The following is a 6,300-nucleotide window of genomic DNA, read 5'->3' on the forward strand; positions in this document are numbered from 1 at the left end:
CCTCCTTGGGTTTCCGAGGCAGTATCACTACGGAAGTAGATTGCCCCATCTTCCTTCCGAGGAGTGGCTGGTAGGTTTGAACCGCCAGCCTTCTGATTAGCAGTCAAGTGCCTTATCCACTATGCTACCAGAGCTCCCATATGAAATTGCCAGTGTTTAACAATTTTTAGCCTATGAATAGAAATTCATTATAGTTCAACATTATATAAAAAGCTTTTAAAAATTAATCAAAGTACAAACAATGTGGCATAAAATTAGAAAATATATTCAGGCAATTCATAGAAAAAAAATGTGAATGATCAATCAACCTATGAAAATATACACAATCTCAATAATAAAAAGAAAATTTAGGAAATCTCTAACTCACAAATTCAAATTCTAGGAAATTATTCCACAGAAAAGAATTAAGATGATGCTTCAATTTTAAGTGATAAAGTTCTGTACCATTTAACATTTTCAATAAATGTATAATACTTTTAGAATCAGAAAATTCAATACAATTTTAAAGAGAGAAAAATAATTATATCTAGAAATTAAAATTGAGCTCCACAAATTGAGCTTCCCAGATCATTAGTTCTTTTATAAAGACATTTCTAGTTTGATTCTGCTAACATCTGATTGTTCCTCTTACATCACAAAGACCTCAGGATTATGTCACCATTGGCCATTATCTCTTTGAAATTCACTGTCTTCAGCAAAACTCCCAATCTAGCTTTCAGAGTCTCTTCTGACATCCATTTTTATCTTCTCTTCCTTTCCTATCTTTTAAATGATTTTTTGCTTTCTTCATGTATGACGTCCTCTCACAATAATCTAGTCTTCATACACTGGTGTTCAGTGCATCAAATCTATTCTTCATATGGTCTCTAAATTCAGGTGGGATATATTCAAGTTCATATTATGTCACTCATTGACTTTTTAAAACTTTCTTCAACTTCAACTTACAAAGGAGCAATTAATTCATGGTCTATTTTATAGTCAGCCCTCCACCTTGTTCTGACTGATAGGATTAAACTTGGCCCTCATGTCTTTACGCAGATATAGTTGATGTGATTCCTGTGTATGCCATTTGGCAAAGTTCATGTGTATAAAACCAAACCAAACTAAACCTAGTACCACTGAGTTTATTCCAACTATAGTGACCCTATAGGACTGAGTAGGAGCTCTGATAACATAGTGCCTAAGGCACTGGACTGCTAACCAGACGACTGGAGGTTCAAACCCACCAGCAACTCCTCGGAAGGAAGATGGAGCAATCTACTTCAATAGTGATACTGCCTCGGAAACCCAAAGAAGGGTCACTATGAGTCGGATCCGCTCGAGTGCACATAACAACAACAACAACAATAGGACAGAGTAGACCTTTCCCATATGGCTTCCAAGGCCTTAAATCTTTATGAAAACAGACTGCCTCATCTTTGAGAGGTATAAGGGTTCAAACTGTTGAAATTTTGGTTAGCAACCCAGTCCTTTAAGCACAGTGCCACCAGAGTCCCACATGTACATTTGCCATTTGTGTTGTTGAAAAAAGGTATTTGAAATGAATAAATTGTTGGTCTTATAAAATTCTGTCATTGAATCTCTAGCATCACTTCTATCACTAAGGCCATATTTTCCAACTATCAATCCTTCTTCATTTCCAACTTTTGTATACCTATCACCAATATTACCAATATATCTTGATTGCATGTTCGGTCAATTTCAGACTGTACAAATTGGTAAAAATCTTCAATTTCTTCATCTTTGGCTTTAATGGTTGGTGCATAAATTTGAATAATGATAATATTAACTGGTCTTCCTTATATGGATATTATCCTATCATTTACAGCATTATATTTCAGTATAGGTTTGGATTTTTTTTTTTTTTTGGTGATGAATATGATGCCTTTCCTCTTTAATTTGTCATTACAAGTATATTAGACTGTATGATTGTCCAATACCAAATGGCCAATATCCATCTATTTCAGCTCACTAATGCTTAGGTTATCTATCTTTACATGTTCCATTCCATTTTTTCGAAACTTCCTGTTTTCCTAGGTTCATACTCTGTACATTCTAGGTCCTGACTTTTAATGGATGTTTGCAGCTGTTTCTTCTCATTTTGAATGTTGTCACATCATCAAATGAAGGTCCCAGAAGCTTTACTCTATCTATGTCATTAAGGAGGACTCTGGGGAGGCAGCTCTTCTCCAGCCATATTTTGAGTGCCTTCCAAGTTGAAGAGCTCATCTTCCAGCAGTATGTCAGACGTTGTTTCCCTGCTATTTATAAGGCTGTCAGTGGGCAATTTTTTTTGAGAAATGGATCTGGATACTTCCTTCTTTCTACTCTGTCTTATTCTGGAAGGTCCACTGAAACCTGTCCGTCATGGTTGACCTTGCTAATATTTGAAGTACTGGTGGCATAGCTTCCAGTATCACAGCAACACACAAGCTACCAAAGTATGTCATATCATCAAATTATGTCACTTGCTACCTTTCCTTCTTGTATTTTTCTACTGACTCCAAAATTACTTCATTTTGTCACAATTTTTTTTCACCTAGCCCACTTTCATTCCATCCAAAACAACTCCTTTTTTGATTCACATTTATTTCACTATGTAAATAATCCTTCTCATACTTGGATATGGACATTATTTGACCTCTCTTCCAGTTGTCTTCTATCCTTCCTTAGGGCTCACTCTCATACATATCTATCTAAAATCTCAATTTTAAACATTTATTCTCCAATTACTTTCTTAGGCACCTCCAATATCCCCATTGCAATAATTCTTCCACTCCTGTACTATGTAACATTGATTCTGATAGCTTTAGTTGTGTTTTTTTACCAATCATAGATCCTTATATATTTAGATTCTTACAGGTACATGGCATGGTGAACTATATTCTCCTCTGTGTACATGATCAACTTCCTTGCCCCACTCTCCTTTTGACATCTCCTCCAACACTTTTAGTCCAACTCTCCTATTACTCCACACTTGCACCTTTACAATCTGAATGTGTATGAAGGAAAAAAAAATGTAATGATAATTAGCTTCCATTTGAGTATACAATGAAAAACTTCAAGTGGAGTTTTAAAGCTACCTGGCAATGGAATTATACTTCCTTATTTAATGTTCTCCCACTGTCAAAGATGAATATTTTTACCTTCTCTTCTCTTCTCAAGTCTAAAATGTATTACTTCCCACCTGACTCTCAGTTAATAGACACAACAGAGGAGGGGTTTACTATTCTCACTATAGAATGCACTAATCTACATGCATCTTTATGACTATTCTCTGTTTTCTCACTTGTTAAAGAGGATGTTTTCTTCTTGATCCTACTTAAAGTTAATTCCTTTACATGGACATTGGATTTTCTCCCCTATTTAAGGAAAAATCTCTTATTATTCACTCCTTCTCTTAAGGCCTATCAGGATAATCCAGAATGATTTCTCCACCTCAAAATCCTTAACTTAAACATGCCTGCAAAGTCCCTTTTGCCATATAAGGTAGCATTCACAGATTCCTGGATTAAGGTCTAGGTATCTTTGAGGATTGTTATTCAGCCTACCACAATTTATATAGACAACAAAGATTCACATATATCCAAAATACAAATGAATTCACCCCATCTCAATATCCCCTAAAGTTTCAATCTATTCTAGCATTAACTCAGGTCCAAAATCTCATCTAAATATCATCAGCTCTGATATCCTAAATCTCATCATCTAAATTAGATATAATTGAGACTCTGGACTTGATCAAATCTGGGGACTTGTGAAAGTAGAACAGAAGTTATGTGTTCCCAAAATGCAATGGTGCCTAGGGATAAGATGTCAGCTATACACATTCCCACTCAAAATAGAGAATGGAAGGAAGGAATAGAGTCACCAGCCTCAAGACATTTCTAAATCCAATTTAGGAAGGTCCACTAGGTTTCAAGATCTTTTTTTGGATAATCTTATTTCTACTTCTGATTTCTGCTGAGATTGCTGAGTGGATTCATGAGACACACACCTAATCTCTTCAACACTAGCAAAACGTTGTCCAGATACACCCTTCACCTCTCCAGAGTACACTTTCATGACAGTGAATCTCCTAATTTTTACAATCTGAATAGGCTGAGAAATTCTCAAATTATCAAGTCTTGGTTCCTTTTTCCTTAACAGTACTTCGGTCAATTCTCTCATTCTTGTCACATTTTCCTCTAAGCAGCGAGAAGAAATCATATTGTGCCTCCAACACTTTACTTTAAAATCTTAGCTAAATACCTAAGTTCACAACAGACAATGAGGATAGATATAATTCAGCTAAGATTTCTGCCACTACATAACTTTTTTCTCCAGTCTCAATTAGCACATTTCTCATTTCCTTCTGTGCACCTCACCAGCAACATCTTTAACATTCATATTTTTTAAATGTTCTTTTTTATGACAATATTTTCTAAGACAATATAGGTTTTCTCTATCATTGCCCCTCACTTTCTTCTGAACCATCACCAACTACGTTTTTAATACCTGTATTTCTACTAACAGTCTGTTTATCATGATTTTGGATATTATCTAGGATGATATGAGGAGCTCTGGTAGCATAGTGCCTAAGGCACTTGACTGCTAACCAGAAGGCTGGCAGTTCAAACCCACCAGCCACTCCTTGGAAGGAACCTTGGGCAATCTACTTCCATAGTAATACCACCTCAACAACCCAAGGAGGAGTCGCTATGAGTCAGGTCTGACTCGATGGCAGTGAGGTTTTTTTTTTTTTTGTTTAGGATGATATAGGTTTTCTCTATTATGCACTCCACTTCCTTTTCATCCCTTGCCAACACAGTCACATTTTTAGGGATTTTTTATGTCAGTACCCGGCTCCTGGTACCAAAAATTTGTATTGTTGTTGTTAGGTGTTGGAGAGTTGACTGTGACTCATAGAACCCTATGTACAACTGAACAAAACATTGTCCATCCCTGAACCATCCTCACAATCCTTGCTATGCATGAGCCCATCATTGCACCCACTATGTTAATCCACCTCATTGAAGGTCTTCCCCATTTTCACTGACCTCTACTTTACCAAGTATGATATCCTTCTCCATGGACTGGTCCTTTCTGACAACATGACCAAAGTACATGAGAAGAAGTCTGGCCATTCTCATTTCTAAGAAGAATTCTGGCTACATTTCTTCCAGGACAGACTTGTTCTTTCTTCTGGCAGTCCATGGTATTTTCAGTATTCTTCGCCAACACCACAATTCAAAGGCATCAATTCTTTTTCAGTCTTTCTTATTCATTGTCCACTTTTCACATGCATATAATGCTACTGAAAATACTATTGCTTGTGTTAGGCACACCTTTGTCTTCAGAGTGACATCTTTGTTCTTCAACACTGTAAAGAGGTCTTTTGCAGCAAATTTGCCCCATGTAATATAACCTCTGATTTCTTGACTGCTGCTTCCATGTGTACTGATTATGGATACAAGTGAAATGAAATCCCTAACAATTTCTTTTTTTTTCTCCATTTATCATGGTACTTATTGGTCCAGTTGTGAGGATTTTCATTCTCTTTATGTTGAGTTGTAATCCATACTGAACACTGTAGTCTGATCTTCATAAGTAAGTGCTTCAAGTCTTCTTCATATTTAGCAAACAAGGTTGTGTCATATGCACATCGTGGGTTGTTAATGATTCTTCCTCTAATCCTGATGCTGTATTCTTCATACAGTCCAGCCTTGGAATATTTGTTCAGCATACAGGTTGAATAAGTATGGTGAAAAAATACAACCCTGACACAACCTTTCTTGATTTTAAACCACACAGTATCCCCTTGTTCTGTTTGAATGACAGATAGCCTCTTGGTCTATGTATAGGTTCCTCATGAGCACAATTATGTGTGTATTTAAAAATTTTTATTAGTTTGCTATTACTTTGTAAATTATCCCAAACATAATGTCTTAAACAACACAGATTTATGCATTTAGAGTTTTAGAAGTAAGAAGTCTGAAATCAGTTTCACTGGCCTGGAATCAAAGTGTTAGCAGTATGGGTTTCTTCTGGAGTCTTTCAGAGGAAAATCCATTTATTTGCCTTTTGTACCTTCTAGGGCTACTTGTGTTCCTGGGCTTGTGTTTCCTTTCCTCCTTTATCAATGTGCATCGCTCAAATCTTTGTTCTTCATCACATCACCTTTCCTTTTGACCCTCCTTGTCTCCCTCTTATAAAGATACTGGTGTTTACATTTAGAGCCCACCTAAATAATTCAGAATAAGCTCCCAATTTCAAGATTGTTAATTCAGAAACACCTAGAAAGTTTGTTTTGCCAAATAA

This window comes from Orycteropus afer, unplaced genomic scaffold (assembly GCF_000298275.1).
Source record: "Orycteropus afer afer isolate SDZICR_OR568_19922 unplaced genomic scaffold, OryAfe1.0 scaffold00710, whole genome shotgun sequence".
NCBI classification, from domain to species: Eukaryota; Metazoa; Chordata; class Mammalia; order Tubulidentata; family Orycteropodidae; genus Orycteropus; species Orycteropus afer.